The sequence below is a fragment of the Rattus norvegicus genome, chromosome X, assembly GCF_021556685.1.
Source record: "Rattus norvegicus strain SHRSP/BbbUtx chromosome X, alternate assembly SHRSP_T2T, whole genome shotgun sequence".
Classification (NCBI taxonomy): Eukaryota; Metazoa; Chordata; class Mammalia; order Rodentia; family Muridae; genus Rattus; species Rattus norvegicus.
This window is the reverse complement of record NC_141554.1, coordinates 22,725,503-22,747,287: the sequence shown is the minus strand read 5'-3', so window position 1 is coordinate 22,747,287 and position 21,785 is coordinate 22,725,503. Positions and strand designations below refer to the sequence as shown.

Sequence of the window (21,785 nt, the reverse complement as noted above, 5' to 3'; positions counted from 1 at the left end):
TCTCTCCCTTTGCTATATAAAGTTTTTCAGTTATCTGGGTGGGTGTGTCTTTTCTCACTTTAAGTATCTCTTTCTATGATCCTGTTAATGATCTGATCAAAGCCTGAGATCCTTTTGCTTCTGTTATACCCTCCACTCAAGCCTCTGGGCTTTCGTGGTGCCACAGACTTCCATTATGTCCCTTGACTGTCTTTATTTTCCTTTCCTGTGCTTTGCAAGTGTGCTTCACTTTCTCTGTTCTATATTCACGTCCTGATATTGTGCCCTGCCCATGACCCATTCAACGAGTAATGATTTTCCCTGCATTTCCTACTCAGTTACTGAGTTCAGTTTGATCTTCAGATGAGGAGAGGCGCTTTCAGGGTCACATCTTCATTTCTGCTTAAGTTCTCTTCACTATTTCTCTCCCTTCACTGTACTCAGGTTTCAAATCTTAGTTTTTCATTGCCATTTCATTTACCTGTATATTTTTTAGACATCACTCACACACTTGTTGCCTACTTTCAATCCATTGAGCTTTCCTTATGTGATCTTTAAACTCCTTGCCGTCTTTGATAATGTTTATGATTATTTCCAACCTGTGTCCTTGGGTTGATCTGGGTCCTAATTGTCATTGGAGGAAAATTCTGTAATATTACTGCATTCCGGGTTGGGTCTGCTGTTTTGGCTGTTCATATTGTGTGTGCTTCTGTGATATGATCTCAGCCTGTGGACTTCTTTCTTTTTCTGTGTGTCTGGTGTGAGAGTCTGGCCAGCTTCAGGCTGGACCAGTGCAGCAACTGTGTGAGCAGGACTAGTCGTGTGTGACATTTGGAGATGGTACAGGTGGGTTCTTTGTGGTAATCTCACTAAGGAAATTCAGAAGATACACTTAGTGTAGCTTGACAGTGTAGACCTAGTGTGGGCTGGCTTGGTTCCCATGGGACTCACCAGGTAAAGCCTGTGCAGGAGGTGTCTGTCTAGAGCTAGGCATAGGAGAATGTGGATGTCATGGGGAGGCTCTTAGACATTCATGTTCTGTATGTAAACAAGAGAGTATGTGAATTAACAGATATATCCATTTCCTTGATTCCTCCATGCATATCTAAGCAGCTCCAGGCAGGAGGAATGTTTGAAGGAATTAAGAAAGTTCTACTCCTTTCTCTTTCTTGATTCATAATACCTTTTAAACCAATGATCTGAAAAACCCACCATTCTCTTAAAACTGTTTTATAAAGTAATGTCCCTGGGATGGTGGAAAGGAGTGGGGCACATCAGACCACAGCCAGATACTGCAGCCTGGACAGAACGTTATCCAGCACTGATCAAGAAGATTTTAAATGTTATTCACTAGAACCGTTTTTTTAAAAGATTTAAAGACAGCTGCTGAAAAGATTTCCTTTTTCTCTTGTGATAGTTCGTATATGCTTGGGCCAGGGAGTGGTACTATGAGGAGGTGTGGCCTTGTTGGAGTAGATGTGTCACTGTGGCTGTGAGATATATTACCCTAATCCTAGCTGCCTGAAAGGGAGTCTTAGAGTAGGAGCCTTCAGATGAAGACTTAGAATTCTCAGCTCTTCCTGAACCCTGCCTGCCTGGATGCTACCATACTCCTGCCTTGAATATGATGACTTGAACTTCTGAATCTGTAAGCCAACCCCAATTAAATGTTGTTCTTGTAAGAGCTGCCTTGGTCATGATGTCTGTCCACAGCAGTAAACCCCTACTAAGAGTTCACCCATTCAGCCACAGATATTAGAAAATTTATAAAAGTTTTTAAATTTTCAAAGAAAGGTAGGTCCCAGCTGCTTAAAGGGTGCTTAAAAACAGAGAACACTTGAGACATCTTGTGCATAAACTGAAGGCCACCATCTCTTCTGATGATAAATCATGGTTAAACATACATACCCAGCAGAATTTTGGTTTCATATCCTCTGTAAGGAGAAGCCAACCACTAGGACTGGCCCAACCCCAAGCTCCTATAATTGTTTAACTAACCCGTTCAACTACTTTCATCCACATTAAACAAGACCCCGTGGCCCTGGAAACAGAAGGAAATATTGCCATCCTCCGTATTGCCTGAATGAACAGACAGACATCCTGGTGCCCTGGGTGTCACCATGGGACAAACTTCTGCTGCCTGTGAGGACCTGGAACCTCCAAATCTTATGGGTCTGATTCATCCAGAGAAATAGGTACATACTGTCTTTGATCTAAAAGGTGCATTCTTTGTACTCCCATTGGCAGAAGTGAGTCAACCCATCTCGGCTTTCAAATGGACAAGCACACTGGGAAATTACAGCAGTCAAAATATCAGGACTAGGTTGCCCCAGGGTTTCAAGATGCTACATGCAAACCCCCTTCCCTTCCTTTGAGGTTTCCGGGAAGATAGATTATTAAAGGGCCACTGAGGGACTCCTGCAGGAGCTACACACTGTGGGCTACAGAATATCAGCTAAGAAAGCCAGCCTAGAATATCAGAGGTTACGTATGTAGGCTACCTGCTGAGGGGAGGCAGAAGGACCCTGTCTGTCTCAGAGTAGGATTGCTACAATCCTTCAGATCCCAACTCCCAAGACTAAAGATGGGTTCAAATGTTCTTAGGTACAGATGGATATTTCTGCCTCTAGCAAGCCTATTATCGGTCAGCACAAAGGCTCGTACAGACTAGTACTGAGGATGCAATCGACCAGTACCAAGGCTACTGTAGATCAGGAGAAAGGCTACTACAGTTCAGCACAAGGTGAGACACTAGCTCCTAATCTCCACTGAGACTCAACTAAACAAAAGAGGTTTGACCTAAACGTTGGGGACATGGAAATGCCCTGTGGTGTAAACAGTTGGACCTGCTAACCACAGGCTGGCCCATCTGTCTAAGAGCTGTTGTGGCTACTGCTAGTCTAATGAAAGAAAGCACACAAGTTAACTCCAGGTCAGGATCTTTTAATCACAGCACTCCTTGACAGAGTGGAGGCTTCCACTAAGGAGGACCAGAATCCTGGCTAATGACTGTGTGACCCAGTATCATTCCTACTCCTGGCCCACCCTCAAGTCAGGTTTGAGACACCCCCCTCCATCAGTTGAGCCACCCTCCTGCCTGATGACACAGGTGCTCATCTCTGACTGTTGGGAGATGAAAGATAAAACCAGGTATTTGAGAGATGGGGTTGTTACTTTAACTGAAACGATTTGGGCCTAAGCCAGGTACCTCTCCCCAGAAAAATACACAGACCATCCATCCTTATGGTTAACCTACTGGGCATGTCCATGGTGTGGTCTATCAAGAATGAAGACTTCTCACTGCTGGGATAAAACATGTTAAAAAAAAGTCTTGGCCCTCCTCGAGGCTATTTGGCTTCATAGTAAACTACTCTCTTCTGCTGCCAGGCTGCTGACCTGGATGCCTGACAAACAGCCTACAACCAGTGGGACCTATTGATATTCTGATGACAAACCACAAATTCGATACTGCCTGAGACTCCATGATGAGGAAGAAATGGACAGCTCAAACCCTCAGGTTGGTGGAGGACACCAGAGGGAAAGATCACTCTCTAAGAAGCAACTAACTGACAGGACTCTGACAACTAACATTCACCAGGCTTCTCATCCAGGTTCCCCAAATCTTTCTGAGTTGACCAGACCAGGCAGGGTATGTTATACATATGTTATGTTATACACAGCCTAGTGTAGCATAACTTAGGTAGATGCCAGGTTATGTAAAAGTGGATCCAAAACAAAGAATCCTTACCCACGAAGCTGTCAGAATCAGAGACCAATATACTGGTGAATTCTGGGAAAACTCACTTCACCCAGATCCAGCCTGGCAGGAGAGAATAATGTACTCGCTAGCTTTTAAAAGATACCTTTTTCTGGGTGGAAAGAAACATTCCCCAACCGGGACTGGAAATGCTCAAATTGTAGCAAAGAAGCACCTCCAGGAACTGGTGTCCTGATTTGGCCTCTGCCTAGCAGTGGTGTCTGATATTGACCCAGCTTTCATAGCCAAACTCCCTCAATTAATAGCTAAAGCTTTCGGCATAGATTGAAAAATTCCTTGTGCGTATAGACCTCAGAGTTCTGGCCAGGTAAGAAGAATGAAGAGGCCACTAAAAGAAACTAACAAAACTCTCATTAGAGTCCAGAGAAGGATGGTAGGCATCCTCCCTTGGATGCTGGCCTCCTTCATTTGCTTTGCATCCGGCCTACTCCACCCTGTACAGGAAAGGATTTGCCCCCTATGAGATTATGTTTGCAAGACCTCCCCCACTGCTTCCCAGGCTCAGAGACCAGCAGTTGGCAGAACTCTCTAACCGTTTCCTTCTCAAGTCACCACAGACCCTCCAGTTCTCTGTACAGGTTATTCTTTGGACTGGAGAAAGGACTTAGCAGACCTCAGAGTCCACCAGCAGTTTCCCCTTGTTTGCGTCCACTGATACTGTCTAGGTTAAGATGGTGGCCAAAGAGGCACTGAAACCAACTGGGGAAGGTCCCTGTGAGTGATTCTCTCCACTTGGAAGGCTGTGAAGACAGGTGGCCTTACAGCATGGATCCACCACACCCAGGTCAAGAAATTGGAAAGCCACAGAAGGACACTGCTGCCAAATCAACTGTCTCTGGACTATGAGTGCAGCCACTGAAATTAAGGTACCACTGGCCTCAGGGCTGTTCCACTTCCTGCCCCTCTAACTTCTTCCAATGAGCATGTTTGATAATAATACAGGATCCTGGTCAAACACTGCCTCCCTCACACCTGGACTTTAAATGTTAGCTGGTGTGACCTCTGTGTGCTTAGGCCCACTTTCAGCACATGCTTGTGTTGGGATAAAAAGAGATAGGAGAATTTGTTTTGAAGGTGGAATACGATGTTGGTGCGTGCCTTGAATCTGGATCCCCTAGGTATCAGAAACAAGGAAATTTCCATTGCATAAATTGGGGTTGTAGAACTGAAACTTCCTAGAAGTTTCCTTTAAAAGATTCTGGCCTTTGGGAAACAGAAAAACCTGGGGAATCAGACGCTATGCCACTGGAGAGGAACCTGGAGACAGTTAACCATTCCCAGCCAGCAATTAGCCAAGACTGATGGTTATGCTTAGACATTCAGCCCCGTACTACACAGGGATAGGAACAAATTTGTCTACAACTACAAGAAAAATCATCGTCGTGTAGGCGTGTAAGCAGCACACTTTTGTTTTCTGGGTTCCCACTGTCTGATGTAGGCCACGGATCTCTTGAGTTCTTAGGTTAGGTTCACCTAGAGGAGCTGGGATCTTACCTGAGACTCAAGCATCTGCTTCCAGACCTGTCACGTGATGGACAGAAATCAGTTCCCTCTTTATAGAGCCATTATGAAGTCTCTCACTGCAATCCTAGGTCTGAGACTAGTCCTACCACTGTACCTCCTTTTGGGCTTCTCTTAGTGATAATTACATAAAAGAAATATATGGAGATAAATTACACATTGTCACACAATCCAAATGTATGCTAGCACAAGAGTGTGAGATCAAATGCTGTGAGAACCGGTGTCCACTGTTCCTCCCGCTCTATGTCTGTGGCACGGTGGGTGTTGTCCACCATGCAGCTCGGCAGTGTAAAGCTCTGCCTTCCTTTCTTCCCAGTGCACATGAAGTCTCCTTACTCCGTCACTGCTCGGGTCTGCTTGGCCAATCTCTTAAGGTTGTGTTCCCAGGTTTCTCCACTCCAACATTGTTTTCACCTGGACATTGAAACATCCTGATTTACAGTTTTAAAAAGTAGATCCAGGCTGGAGAGATGGCTCAACAGCTAAGAGCACTGACTGCTATTCCAGAGGTCCTGAGTTCAAATCCCAGCAACCACATGGTATCTCACAACCATCTGTAATGGAATACAATGCCCTTTTCTGGTGTGTCTGAAGACAGCTGCATGAAACATACATGAAATAAAAAATAAATAAAAATAAATCTTTTAAAAAAGAGATCCCCTTTCATAATTTAGTAATTTTTTAGCTGAAGCTCTTTCATGGTGTTTTAAATTTAAAATCATTCTCTTTTTTTAATATAGTTAATCTGGTTCATGGTGTTCAGAAAACTGAAGCATTTACTTCCATTTTCTTTTCTTTTTATTTTTTTCTTTTGTAACTACACTAGAAAATTCTATTTTCTTTGAATAAAAATAGTTTTAACTCTGTCTTTTTGTTATGGACAATTTTAGTTATCAACTTGACTACTACCTATGGAATCAAGTGTAATTTAACCAGCTGGAGAAGTTGATGGGGGATTTTCTTGATTGGCTCATTTGAGGAGAGAAGATCCACCCTAATTCTGGAATATTTGAACTCAGGAGACCCACCCTCAACCTGGGACACACATTCTGCTTGTAGTCCCCATCAAAGGCCATGGAAGAAGGTCGCATTTGCTTTTTGCCCACTTGCCCTTTGCAGGTTATTTTCTTTAAAACGTACAGCTCACTTAAAATAATCTTAGTGGAATGAAAACTTTATCATTGTTTGAGGCACACTGCTAAAGTAGTAGTTAAAAGTGATAACATGAATTTCAAGTATCAGTGACCAGATAAATCAACCATAGAGCAATTTACCCCTAAAGAAGGGGGAAAGGTGGAATAAAGATTCATACAACAACAATAAAATATCAGACTACCAAAAGGTCGTTCTTTTAAAATACACAGAAAAACAACTGACTTCTACCCAATGAAGTGACTTGTGTAGAAACAAATTAGCAATACTGTATTAAGAATTACTGAGATTCCCCTAGGGGAGTCTTGAGGAAGAGTAGGGAGAAGGACTGAAGGATCTGGAGGGGTGAAGGGCACCACAAGAAGACCTACAGAGTCAAGTAACCTGGGCCCTTGGGGCCTCACAGAAACTTTACCACCAACCAAAGAACACACAGAAGCTGTAACCCCCCCCCCACATTTGTAACAGATGCGCAGCTTGTGCTTCTTGTGGGCCTTCCAACAATTGGAGCAGATGCAGTCTCTGACTCTGTGGTGGGCCTTTGGATCCCTTTCCATTGCTGCAAAGCCTCATCTGGCCTCAATGAGAGAATGTGCTTAGTTTGCTGGGACTAGATGTTCCAGGGTCGAGTAGTACCCTAGTAGGGGATTTGTAAGGGCTGGACTAGGAGGAGCTGAGATTGGTATAAAAAGTGAATAAATAAAAAGTTAATGGAGGAAAAATAAAGTTCATGAACAAAACGAAAGGGAAGGGGAGAGAGAGAGAGAGAGAGAGAGAGAGAGAGAGAGAGAGAGAGAGAGAATATTTAGTGATTTCCTATTGGTTGTGGTGATAAGAAAATAATGTGCACCAATAGAACCGATGCTTTACCTGTGATGGATGGGTTTTCCAAAGCAAGATTAGCAAAGTCTGTCATTCTTTTTTTTTTTTTTTATTAACTTGAGTATTTCTTATATACATTTCGAGTGTTATTCCCTTTCCCAGTTTCCGGGCAAACATCCCCCTCCCCCCTCCCCTTCCTTATGGGTGTTCCCCTCCCAACCCTCCCCCCATTGCCGCCCTCCCCCCATAGACTAGTTCACTGGGGGTTCAGTCTTAGCAGGACCCAGGGCTTCCCATTCCACTGGTGCTCTTACTAGGATATTCATTGCTACCTATGGGGTCAGAGTCCAGGGTCAGTCCATGTATATATAGTCTTTAGGTAGTGGCTTAGTCCCTGGAAGCTCTGGTTGCTTGGCATTGTTGTACTTTTGGGGTCTCGAGCCCCTTCAAGCTCTTCCAGTTCTTTCTCTGATTCCTTCAACGGGGGACCTATTCTCAGTTCAGTGGTTTGCTGCTGGCATTCGCCTCTGTATTTGCTGTATTCTGGCTGTGTCTCTCAGGAGCGATCTACATCCGGCTCCTGTCAGTCTGCACTTCTTTGCTTCATCCATCTTGTCTAATTGGGTGGCTGTATATGTATGGGCCACATGTGGGGCAGGCTCTGAATGGGTGTTCCTTCAGTCTCTGTTTTAATCTTTGCCTCTCCCTTCCCTGCCAAGGGTATTCTTTTTCCTCATTTAAAGAAGGAGTGAAGCATTCACATTTTGATCATCCATCTTGAGTTTCGTTTGTTCTAGGGATCTAGGGTAATTCAAGCATTTGGGCTAATAGCCACTTATCAATGAGTGCATACCATGTATGTCTTTCTGTGATTGGGTTAGCTCACTCAGGATGATATTTTCCAGTTCCAACCATTTGCCTACGAATTTCATAAACTCATTGTTTTTGATAGCTGAGTAATATTCCATTGTGTAGATGTACCACATTTTCTGTATCCATTCCTCTGTTGAAGGGCATCTGGGTTCTTTCCAGCTTCTGGCTATTATAAATAAGGCTGCGATGAACATAGTGGAGCACGTGTCTCTTTTATATGTTGAGGCATCTTTTGGGTATATGCCCAAGAGAGGTATAGCTGGATCCTCAGGCAGTTCAATGTCCAATTTTCTGAGGAACCTCCAGACTGATTTCCAGAATGGTTTTACCAGTCTGCAATCCCACCAACAATGGAGGAGTGTTCCTCTTTCTCCACGTCCTCGCCATTCTATCGCTTCTGTTCCCTTGCTTTACCTCATTCTTCTGGGATTTCTTACTTACCTCAACATTGATAATTTTGAACGGCTTTCACTGTTTCCCTCTTGGCAGTGGTTGGATTGTACTACATGATGTCTTCTGCCATGATGCATCCATGAGTTTCCCCAGTCAAGTTGTACAGGTGTCTGACCATGTTAAGTGAAACGTGTAAATCTCACTTCTGCTTATGCCCTTTTATCTCACCCATTTCAAAGAACCTTTGGCCTGAGCATTGAGATATGGATTTCTAAGACACATGAGAGGGACAAGCCTGTGGGCCTCTGTACAGGTTATGAGAAGTATTAAACAAGGTTAAAATAAATATAATGTGTTCGTATTCTTAAGAGTCCTTCTGATGGGTTTTTCCACTGTAAATAAGCAAAAATGATGAGAGATGGGCTGATTTGATTCCTGAATTCACAGCTCATGGAAGCTCTGCCTTGCTGTTCCAGTTGCTCTGTGCAAAAAAAAAAAAAAAGCACTATCAAGCAGCCAACTGAACCACCCTTATAATAGCGCTGCCAGTTTTGAGCAGGCTTGATTGTGGCCTGGCCAGCAAGTGTTTCAAGTAGCTTTTGAGGACTTTGCCAGGAACCTTTTACTTCAGACTAAACGGAGGCATATGGACTGTTGTAAACTGGTGCAAAAGAGACAATGGATGCTTGATGGAAATGTAATCCTTTGTTGGCATGAAAGGCTGCTGAGATTGGTGTAAACACTCCTTTTACAACTACAGAAGCAGGTTGTTCAGCTCACTCAGTGAGCCAGCCAGGAGACACCCTCCTGTACTGCCTCCCCTAGTTTGCAATGTTAGACTAGGAAGACAGCTTTTATAAGTGGCATTTTGTTGGCTATTTTTGATATTTATCATTAGTACACTTGGTAACATGAAGAAATGGACATAACATTGAGAGCCACAGAAGAAACACCGTGACATGAACAAGAAGAACTAGGGAGTGAGCAGAGAACTAGAGATTCAGAACAGAAGACTTTAAATAGCCAAGGAAGAAAATCTACAGGTCCCGAGCACCGAATGTGTTCCAAAGAGTTGTCTTACCTAAAAAAGTAGGTGCAAAGGATCTCAGTTAACACTGGCCACTATGACGAGCTAAGGAATCCTGAAACATAGGCTCGGAAGCCTCAGTGCTATTCACTGCCAGGAGCTGAAGAATCCAGAGTTCCTAGACCACACAGGAGCTGGAGCACTTGTAGAGTTAGGGTCCTAGAATCTTAAGGACACAGAAGAGCTGGAACACTAGGATAAACCATTTGTGGCTGCTCTTGTCTGTCAGCTCTATCTGCTTTGCCTTGACAGGTGGCAAGGAATATAAACTCTGCCAGAGACCTGCTCTTCTTCTTCTGCCAATGATTGCCATCCCAGTTTAAAAAAAAAAAGGGGGCCCTACCAGATGACAGGTAACACCTTCCATCATAATATGAACAAAACTGTCAAGTGGAAGAAGAAATTTGCATTTGCACTCTTCCTATTTTTCTTTCCTTTAATGATCTGTCTTCCTATCTTTCTGAAAATGTTTCCATAGTAGAATTTTTAAAGATCGGCATGTCATTGTCATTTATGTGTCTATTTCTGTGTGCATGAGCACATGTGAGTACAGTTCGTGAGGTCTAGAAGAGGGTGTCAGATCCCCTGGAATTGGAGTTAAAGGTTACTGGGAACTACCTGACCTGGGTGCTGCGATCTGAGCTCCAGTCCTCTAGAAGAGCAGTATATGCTAGTAACTGCCGAGCGGTCTCTCTAGCCCTCTGTAGTAGATTGTGAGGGTTAATCATACTCCAGTAAATGTTTTCAGCTCTGTTTAGTTTGTTTGCATCTGTAAGTGTCTTGTCCTTCAGAAATCTATTTAAGCAGACATGAAATTAATAGTTAAGAACTTATTTATTTTAGCACTTAAAAATGTGTGGTACATCCTTTGAGAGTAAATATTTTCCAATGAAAGCACATTACCATTCAGTTTGGTACAGTATTTTATACACATGCATGATGAATAATGGCATATAATCATATTTTCATTTTTCTTTATTTTAGGGGTGGTAATATGTATATTAAATTTCATATGTATGCACAGGGGAGGCCATCCTTGCAACAGGCTCTAACAGTCCCAACCCAGAGATGATGTCAGTGAGTTTCCAAGTCCATTTAAGACAACAGTGGCTGGCTGCTGCCCTTGGTCATAGATTTCCTCCTCTTTGCTGGTGGGGGCCTGGTGGAACTGTGGTGAGCCGCGGTGGGAACAGAGGGTCCCTTGGGGCAGCATCTTCTTTCAAGGAAGCAGCTCCCTTAGCAGGCTGCTCTGATAACTGTGGCTTTACTTTCTCTCTATTTTTGGCTTTCCTAGGGGACTTAGGCCTTGGGGTGGCACTGATTTCAGAGGGAGTCTGCATAGCAGGTGTCCCCAGGTCCCCGACCTTGGGAGGAGGGGCACTCTGCTTGGTTCCCTGCTGCTTCAGCTTTCCAGCCCTCTTCTGTTTCACTTTGGCTTTCCCATCAGACAGACTGCTTTCCGGAAGCCTGGCAGACACTTGGACATTTGGGACAGAAGGTTCAGTGGGCAAGCCTGGCCCTTTGGAAATGCCATTCATCTTCTGGAAGGGCTTCTTGGAATGTTGCTGCTTTGCCTTTGCAGCACTGTGGGCTTTCTTGGTGGGCTGACTACTCTTCTCAGACTTTGGGGTGACCTGACCCTTCAGGTCAGGTTCTGTAGGAGTAGCTGCTGCCGAGTTTCCTGAGTGGGGCTGGGGAATAGAATTGGAAAACTTCTTGAACTTGGCTATAAAGAAACCATCCATATTGTGAGTGTGAGGGTAGAAGCGTTGGGTGACCCACAGAGTGGGGTGAAAGCACCTTTCTCAGAAGCGGGTAAAACCTACCTGCCCGAAGTCCAGGCCGGTGGGCACCAGCCGCACATTCCTCTTCTTCAAGGCATAGTCCACCACCCACTCGTTCTCTTCCACCGTAATGGAACCACGTAGCCTCCGGCCTTGGAGGCAGAGTTGACTGAGTCTATAGCACTGAGCAGCAATTCCTTCTGAAGGAGGGCACAGCGCTGGATGTCCTCATCCTTGTTCGTCTTCACAGCAGGGTCTTTGGAGACGACTCCTGTGCCACTACAAGGAGCACTCCAGAAGCACTCGATCAAAGCCCCCCACCACCTTGGGGAACTGGCGCCCATCATAGTGGCTGATAATGGTGTTGGTGACTCCCAAACGGTGCAGGTTGCCCACGACACTCTTGAGCCACTCTGCATTGGCGTCATTGGCAAGGATCACACCCGTGTTCTTCATCAGCTGAGCTATGTAGCTGGTCTTCCCTCCAGGAGCACAACACATGTCCAAGATCCGCTCATGCTCCTGAGGTGCCAAGGCCATGACAGGCAGCATACTCGAAGCTCCCTGCAGCATATAGTGTCCAGCTAGGTACTCAGGAGTAGCACCAATAGGCACTGAAGTATCATATACCACAAGTCCAGACTTTGACCACTTTCCCAATGGATCCAGATTAACCCCACGATTGATCAGAGCCTGAGCAAGGTCTTGGCGATGGGTTTTCAAGGTGTTGGTCCGAAGGGTGATTGGTCAGGGCACCTCATTAGCTTCGAAGAACTCTTATCAACTCAGACAGCGGGAACAGCTCCATGAGCTTGCTCAACAGGAAGTCTCCATAAGAATAATAGGTGGCCAGATCCTTCTGAAGCCGACTCAGATACTCAGTTCGAGACTGGCCTTCTTCTCGCTGAGCCCCAAAATCCCGAAGCACTCCTACTGTATCCTGGATGCGCTTGTGAACTCGCTGCAGGTCTGGAGCCTGGGCATCCTGGTCTATCTCTCCAGCAGGAAGCAGCACAAAAGCTTCCTCGTCTTCCACATTAATCTGCAAATCCCCCTCTGCTTTGTCAGTCTTTCTGGGGTGGGACTCAGGGGTAACACCTTCATCTTCATTTTCATCAGTGTCCTCCTCACTCCACTGGGCCCCATCTGTGGGGTCCCAGGCCTTCTGCTTCAGAGCAGCTCTTTCAATAGGCAACAACTTTTCCTCCTCATCCTCCAAGTCAGCTCCATAGTCGTCCACCATATCTTCACTACTGCCCTCAAAGCCCTAAAGTTCCCCCTGGGTCACCACACCTTCTTCCTCAGAGTCTTCCTCTTTGTCCCCATCACTGTTTTGAATTGGTGCTGGGCGCTTCTTACCTCGAACCTAGACTGCTCCTTTGGGTAACTCTCCAGGCAATGTTTTGATCCCAGGAGACTTATTTGGCTTAGGGACTTCAACAGACCCTGACCTCCTCTTGGCCGCCCCCTTCTGAACACGACTGGACAGCTCTTGAAATTCTCATCGCCAGCTGCAGGCAAAAATCTGATCAGTTCGGTCTCTGCACCCTTCTGCTTTCGAGCCTTTCGGCCGGGCCCACGCTTCTTCTTCATAGGATCCAACTTGCGCCCCATGATAACTGAAGGCTCGGCTTGCCTAGGACTGGTTCCGGCAGACCCAGTGCCTCCAGCCAAGGCCCTCTCCACGTGCGCTTGGGGAAGAGTTCAGAGGCAGCCCATATCTTCATTTTTCTTACTAAAAGATTTATATTTTTTTCATTTCAGAAGCTTATGATGATCTTAGCATGCATTTCTTTTGATTTATCTATCAAAATATCATTCCACTTCTTGATTACATATATGCCTTGCATAAATTTGAGATATTTCAATTAATGGCTCTCTCAAATATTGTTTTACCTTTTTCTCCTCTCTTTCTGGAACTTAGAAGAGACATGTTATCTCCTGTAAACCCCTAGGAAACCCTTTATACCTGTTTTATCTCTATTTTAAGATTGGGCAATTTCTTTTCATTTTATGCAAGCTCTGTCTTCTATCATGATCATTCTACCAAGTTTTTACTTAATTTCAATTATTATTAATTTTTCAGTTTTATAATTTCATTTTTAGCTGCCAATATTGCCCAGTGGATAGGGAAACTTGCCCCAAAGTCTGATGGGCTAGGATCCATCTCCACGAACCACATGTTGAGAACCAATTCCTATAAGTTGTACTCTGACCTCTACAAGTATACTGTCACTTTTACACATATGTGTGTGCACAGGCATGGGCACACTCCCGCATGCACACACACACCAGCTAAATAAAGGTTAAAAGGTTTTAGTTCTTTTTAAATATGTTTATTTTTTATATTTATTTTACTCTTTAAATTTTTAAAAAAGATTTATTTATTTTTATTTTCTGTGTATGGTTGTTTTGCCTGTATGTATGTCTGTGTACCACAGGCATGTCTGGTGCTTAAAGGTCATAAGAAGACTTCAGATTCCCTGTAATTGGAGTTACAGACAGTTTTAAGTCATCATTTGGGTGCTGGGAACTGAACTGATGCGCTCTGGAAGAGCACTCAGTACTCTTAACCTCTGAGCCATCCCTCTAGCCCAGTGTTTTCTTTTAAAAATTATTTTATTGTATTATTTAGTCCTATTACTTATTATTGTTGTTGTTATGTTAGAATATAGGCATGCTGTAATGCACAGGTTTATTCACTCTGTGTGAACTTACTTAACTTTCTCTTTACAGTGTGTACTTTTAACAAAGAGGGAGCGGAAGTAGGGATAAATAACACTGAGAATGCTTGAAAAGGCTCAATCCTTCCCCTGTCCCTTCCTCAAGACTCCCAGAGCTCCTCCTAATATTTGGCTGTGGGTCCCTGCATGTATTTCCACCAACTGCTGGATGAAGCCTCTCAGAAGGTAGTTATGCTAGATTCCTGTCTTAAAGTATAGCAGAGTATCAATAATAGTGTCAGTGGTTGGCTCTCTCCGATGGGGTGGGTCTCAAGCTGGGGCAGTCATTGGTTGACTGTTCCTTCAGTCTCTGCTCCACCTTTATCCATGGGCATCTTTTAGGCAGGACACATTTTGAGTCAAAGTTTTTCTGAGTAAGCCTAGAACTTTATAAACTTCCTAATAGATGTATATTAAAAATAGTCTAATTGGAATTGCTCTACATGGGGGAGTAGATAATGTTCCTTCTAGAAATTCTAGAAAATTCTTAAAGAAAAAGACCAGTCCCAGGGATTGGGACACCTCCATTGGAGTTGTTGGTCACATAGGTCCCAAAATATAGGGTCAGAATTTAAGGGTAAGACTCCATTGCTGAAGATTCCACACTATCTGGTCACAGGACTGGGAGAAATCAAGCTGGTACTGAACTGGAAGCCTCCTTCCTAAATGACCAGCTTCCATAATACTGCAGTAGCTAGGAAGGCTTCGAAGAGAGAAAATGTGCAGTCTTGCCTTGCTATGAACCCTGTGAAAATCACCTAGCAAGTTATGCTCAATGATTCAATACTAGCACAAATATCTTGGGGAGAAACAGGAGCCATCTGATTGGACTTAAGGCCTCCTCCTCCAATAGGTAGGAACTCATGTCTGATGTGAGTAAATCTGCCCAAGAACTCATAGAAAGGTCATAGACCTTAGTGGAGAACATACTATTATAACTTTGCTAAACTGATATACTTTCTAATTGATTTCTAAATACTTATCCTAATATACATAGATCAGTCTAGCTTACTCTCCTCATCAGATCATCAAAATATAGGGAATAAGTGGCTGTGGAAATCTCCTACTCATATGGGACCTTTCTATCATGCCCTCTTCCCCCAGGCTCAAGGAACAATGTAAAACTGTCTTCTGAACATTTTTTATGCTCAACAACATTCTTTTTTGTTGGTTTATTTTGGTATTTTTTAAATTAATCATTCCATTCATTTACCTCTCAAATGATATTTCCCTCCTCCCATTACCCTCCACAAGCCCCCATCCCACTACCTCCCTCTTCTCCATTCCCTTGGCTTCTATGAGGGTGCTCCCCTACCCACCCACCCATGGTCTCCTGCCCCACCCCTCCAGCATCTCCCTAGTTGTGGCATCAAACCACACAAGACACCAAGGGTCTTGTCACTGATGTCAGACAAGGCCATCCTCTGCTACATATGTATCTGGATCCATGGACCCCTCCCTGTACACTCCTTGGTTGGTGGTCTAACCCCTGGGAGCACTGTGTGGTCGGGCTAGCTGATGTTGTTCTTCCTATGGGGTTGCAATTTCCCTCAGCTCCCCCAGTTCTTCTGCCAGCTTCTCCCGCCAGGGTCCCTGAGCTCATTCTGATGGTTGGCTCTAAATATCCACATCTGCATTGGTCAGATGTGGGCTGAACCTCCCAAGGAGCAGCCACACCAGGTTCCTGTCAGCAAGTGCCTCCTGGCAATGGCAACAGTGTCTGGTTTGGTGTCTGCAGGGACAGTGCCCAGATGGTCTTTCCTTCAGTCTCTGCTCCATTTTTTGTCCCTGTTCTTCCATTGGACAGGATAGTTTCTGGGTTAGAAACTTTGAGATGGGTGGGAGGTCCCATCCCTCTACTGGACACCATGCCTATCTACTTGAGGTGATCTATCTCCACTTCTCTGCTAAAAATCATCCCCTATGGGTCCTGGAAGCCTCTTGTATTCCTGGTGTCTGTCACCCTCCAGTGGCTATCCACATTTCCTTATCCCCCCTGGTACCTGATATTGCCCGCTTTATTATCACCCCCTTCTCTCTCCCTCCAAGGTCTCCCACTCCCTACACCTCCCTCTATCATCCTATTCCCTGCTCAAAGCACGATTTAAGCATCCACACCCTGGTCTTCCTTCCATCTAAGCTCTATATGCTCTGTGGGTTGTATCATGGGCATTGTGGGCTTTTGGGCTAATATCCACTTATCAGTGAGTACATACCATGTGTGTTCTTTTGTGATTGGGTTACCTCGCTCAGGATGATATTTTCTAGTTCCATCCATTTGCCTAAGAATTTCATGAAGTTATCTCTGTTGAGGGACTTCTGGGTTTTTTCCAGCTTCTGGCTATTATAACGAGGAAGCTATAAACATAGTGGAGAATGTGTCCTCGTTATATGTTGGAGCATTTTTTGGGTATATGCCCAGTAGTGGTATATCTGGAACTTCAGGCCGAACTATTTCCAATTTTCTGAGGAATCTCCAGACTGATTTCCAGAGTGGTTGTACCAGCTTGAAATCCCACCAACAATGGAGGAGTATTCATTCCTCTTTCTCCACATCCTCGCCAGCATCTGTTGTCACCTGAGTTTTTGATCTTAGCCATTCTCACTGGTGTGAGGTGGAATCTCAGAGTTGTTTTGATTGGCATTTCCCTGATGACTAAGGATGTTGAACATTTCTTTAGGTGCCTCTTGGCCATTCGATATTCCTCAGTTGAGAATTCTTTGTTTAGCTCTGTACCCCATTTTTAATAGGGTTATTTGATTCTCTGGAGTCTAACTTCTTGAGTTCTTTGTATATATTGAATATTAGCCCTCTATGTGTTATAGGGTTGGTACAGATCTTTTCCAAGTCTTTGGTTGCTGTTTTGTCCTAATGACAGTGTCTTTTGCCTTACAGAAACTTTTCAATGTTATGAGGTCCCATTTGTCAATTTGTTTTTATCTTAGAGCATAAACCATTGGTGTTCTGTTCAGGAAAATTTCCCTGTGCCCATGTATTCAAGACACTTCCCCACTTTCTCCTCTGTTAATTTGAGTGTATTTGGTTTTATGTGGAGGTCATTGATCCACTTGGACTTAAGCTTTGTACATGGTGATAAGCATGGATCGATCTGCATTCTTCTACATGCTGACCTCCAGTTGAACCAGCACCATTTGCTGAAAATGCTATCTTTTTTCCATTGGATGGTTTTGGCTCCTTTGTCAAAAATCAAGTGCCCATAGGTATGTGGGTTCATTTCTGGGTCTTCAATTCTATTCCACTGGTCTGTCTGTCTGTCTCTGTACCAATACCATGCAGTTTTTATCACTATTGCTCTGTAATACTGCTTGAGTTCAGGGATAGTGATTCCCCCAGAAGTCCTTTTATTGTTGAGGATAGTTTTAGGTATCCTGGGTTTTTTGTTATTCCAAATGAATTTGAGAATTGCTCTTTTTAACTCTATGAAGAAATTGATGGGTATTGCATTGAATCTGTAGATTGCTTTTGTTAAGATGGCCATTTTTTTACTATATTACTCCTGCCAATCCATGAGCATGGGAGATCCTTCCATCTTCTCAGACCTACTTCAATTTCTTTCTTCAGGGTCTTGAAGTTCTTGATATTTCACTTGCTTGGTTAGAGTCAAGATAATTTATATTATTTGTGACCATTGTGAAGAGTGTTGTTTCCCTAATTTCTTTCTCAGTCCATTTATCCCTTGAGTAGAGGAAGACTAATGCTTTGTTCGAGCAAATTTTCTATCCAGCCATTTTGCTGAAGTTGTTTATCAGCTGTAGGATTTTTGGGGATTGCTTATGAATACTACCATATCATCTGCAAATATCATAACTTGACTTCCTCCTTCCCAATTTGTATCCCTTTGATCTCTTTGTGTAATTGCTGCAGCTAGGACTTCAAGTACTATATTGAATAGGTAGCGAGACAGTATGCAGCCTTGTTTTGTCCCTGATTCTACTGGAATTGCCTCAAGTTTCTCTCCATTTAGTTTGGTGTTGGCTATTGGTTTGCTGTATATTGCTTTTATTATATTTAGGTATGAACATTGAGTTCCTGATCTCTCCAATACTTTTAACATGAAGGGGTGTTGAATTTTGTCAAAGGCTTTCTCAGCATCTAATGAGATAATTACGTGGTTTTTTTTTCTTTGAGTTTGTTTATATAGTGGATTACATGGATGTGGTTTTGTATATTGAACCATCCCTGCTTCCCTGGGATGAAGCCTACTTGATCATGATGAATGATCATTTTAGTGTGTTCTTGGGTTTGGTTTGCAAGAATATTATTGAGCATTTTGCATCAATATTCATAAGGGAAATTGGTCTGAAGTTCTTTCTCGGTTGGGGCATTTTGTGCTTTAGTTATCAGTATAACTATGGTTTCACAGAAAGAATTGTGTAGTGTTCCTTCTGTTTCTATTTTGTGGAATAGTTTGGGAAGTATTGATATCAGGTCTTTGAAGGTCTGACAGAATTCTGCACTAAAACCACGTGATCCTGGGCTTTTTTGTTTGTTTGTTTTTGGTTGGGCGACCTTTTTTTTTTTTACCCAATTGATAAGATATAATTGCCCACTTAAACATACAAAGCCCGGTACCATCCATCCCTTGAAAACATTAATAACAACCTGTAAATACACAGAGCAGAATCTTTACGTCAGCCTCCATTATCTGGCCACGGCTTCTCTCTCTCTCTCTCTCTCTCTCTCTCTCTCTCTCTCTCTCTCTCTCTCTCTCTCTCTCTCTCTCTCTCTCTCCTCTCTGTCCCAGTCTCCTCCTCATCCTTCAAACTTCTCTCCCACCCATCCTTCTTTCTTCTCCAATGACAGGCTTTCACCTATCCTGTACCTGCCCCTCACCTGTACTTTACAAATTCAATGGGGAGAAGGTTATGGTGAAGTCACCTGATCCCTGAGGAGGTGACAAGGCAGCTGTCCTTGGGGCAGTGGAATTAGCACCAAAATACAGATAACTCCCGGGCAAACCCAACATTTCCCCCTTTTTGTCCAGTTAAAAAGCCTTTTCACTTATATATAAATTGAGTACAATTATTACCATTCTTGAATTTATCAAGCATATGATATACTCAACACCCAGTCCATCTTTATATCCATTAAACAGAACATTCAGTTATCTATTCCAGCTTAAGAAAGGCTTAATATCCATATTATAGCTTGGCTAGCTTGTATACTATCTGATAACTATCCAATAAAACATGTATATTTAGAGTTAAACAGTCTGATAGGCTATGAGACTATAATCATCTTCAACCCCGTCAGAAATCTTTGAATTACCAAATATCTATACACATAGGAAGCCTAACACGGCTTCTAGAACTGAGAGGTTGTAGAGACAAATCTCCACTAGCACAGTCCCCCGTTAGCAACATGTGAGCACAAGTCTTCAGCCTTCTGGCCCAAAATCAACTGACAGACTCTTGAAATGCAGATTTTGAAGGGCTGATCACCCTGTCTTGGCAGAGTTTATCAGTCAACTATTCTGCATAATTTGTCCTTTTTTGGATAGTATTAATCTGTAGATGAAACAGATATGACATCTGTCCAGGATTTTCTGGCTTTTAGATTCTCTGTTGGGAGGTCTGGTGTAATTATGATAGGTCTGCTGTTATATGTTACTTGACCTTTTTCCCTTACTGCTTTTAATATTCTTTCTTTGTTTTCTGCATTTGGTGTTTAAACTATTATGTGATGGGAGGAATTTCTTTTCTGGTCCAATCTATTTGGAGTTATGTATGCTTCTTGTATGGGCATCTCTTTTTTTAAGTTAGGGAAGTTTTCTTCTATGATTTTGTTGAAGATATTTACTGGTCCTTTAAGTTGGGAGTCTTCACTCTCTTCTATACCTATTATCCTTAGGTTTGATCTTCTCATTGAGTCCTGGATTTCCTGTATGTTTTGGGTTAGGAGCTTTTTGCATTTTGCATTTTCTTTGACTGTTGTGTCAATATTTTCCATGGTATCTTCTCTCTCTCTCTCTCTCTCTCTCTCTCTCTCTCTCTCTCTCTCTCTCTCTCTCTCTCTCTCTCTCTCTCTCTCTCTCTCGTATTATGTTGGTTATGCTTGCGTCTATGACTCCTGATCTCTTTTCTAGCTTTTCTATCTCTAGGATTGTCTCCCTTTGTGTTTTCTTTATTGTTTCTATTTCCACTTTTAGAACCTGGACAGTTTTGTTCAATTCCTTCACCTGTTTGATTGTGTTTTCCTGTAATTCTTTAATGGATTTTTTAATGTTTCCTCTTTATGTTTTATGCTTCTATCTGTTTACCTGTGTTGTCCTATATTTCTTTAAGGGGCTTATTTATGTCCTTCTTGATGTCCTCTATGATCATCATGAGATGTGATTTTTGAGTCCAAATCTTGCTTTTCTGGTGTGTTGGGATATCCAGGACTTGCTATGGTAGGAGAACTGGGCTCTGTTGATGCAAAGTAGTCTTGGTTTCTGTTGCTTAGGTTCCTGTGCTTGCCTCTACCATCTGGTTATCTCTGGTGTTAGTTGGTCTTGCTGTCTCTGACTGGAGCCTGTCATACCTGTGAACCTGTGGTCCAGTGATCCTGGAGAGTCAGAACCATGCTACTGGGGTGTTGGCTGAGTAGGTTGGGATCCAGAGCAGAGCAGAGGCTCTGCTCCAGGTACAGGTGCAAACTGGTTAGAGCACAGGTTTCTGGTGGGCAGGGCATTTGTGTCCCAGGTTCTGGTGGACCCAGTTAAGCTGGGTATTGGGGTGAAGTTGGGGTCTCACCTGTGATACTGGATGTCTCAGAATACTTGGAGAGTCTCGCTGCAACTGGGGTGTGGGCTGAATGGGTTGGGATCCAGAGCTGAGGCTCTGTTCCCAACACAGGTGCCAACAGGAAGGAATGGCTGGTCCTGTCTTCTGGACATTAAAGGAAGTAGCACTCAGGAACTCTCAACAACTACAGTTGCTTACACAACAGCTGTAGAAGATTAATCTATATTATCAGTTAATACTCCACCTTAAGGAATATTCTATTCTTAAGCAAGAGATGTTTTATAAGGTTTTACTTATAGTTAATAAGCTACAAACCATCACTGGCTTCCAGGAAAGAAAAGTAACTCAGAGGTGGGCCCCCTATACAATAATCCTGCTACACCAGACAGCCTCATATGTAGACGAGGAACTGGACTCAGTAGGGTGTGTGTGTGTGTGTGTGTGTGTGTGTGTGTGTATGTGTCTAAAGTTGAGAGAAAAATTGGAAGGTATATGAGATAGGGGGACCCAGGAAGGAGAAGAGGTGGACTTACCCATATCAAATCAAACTAAAGTGGATTCATATAGAATTAAAATAAATTTAAAATACAATAATATGGGCATTATTAAGACACATATACATGTATGTTTAGTGTCTTTTGTCATATGATTCTTTTTTTTTTATTAACTTGAGTATTTCTTATATACATTTCGAGTGTTATTCCCTTTCCTGGTTTCCGGGCAAACATCCCCCTAATCCCTCCCCCTCCCCTTCTTTATGGGTGTTCCCCTCCCCATCCTCGCCCCATTGCCGCCCTCCCCCCAACAATCTAGTTCACTGGGGGTTCAATCTTAGCAGGACCCAGGGCTTCCTCTTCCACTGGTGCTCTTACTAGGCTATTCATTGCTGCCTATGAGGTCAGAGTCCAGGGTCAGTCCATGTATAG

At 43.4% G+C, this 21,785-nt stretch overlaps 1 long non-coding RNA gene and 1 pseudogene across 4 annotated transcripts in view; one reads left to right on the top strand and one right to left on the bottom strand.

The window, feature by feature from the left end:
• The window catches only part of LOC103694470 (uncharacterized), a 141,186-nt gene that overhangs the window by 78,212 nt on the left and 41,189 nt on the right, over nucleotides 1-21,785 (top strand). The gene's annotated exons all lie outside the window — the stretch shown is intronic.
• On the bottom strand, nucleotides 10,685-13,068 carry Nop2-ps2 (NOP2 nucleolar protein, pseudogene 2; annotated as a pseudogene).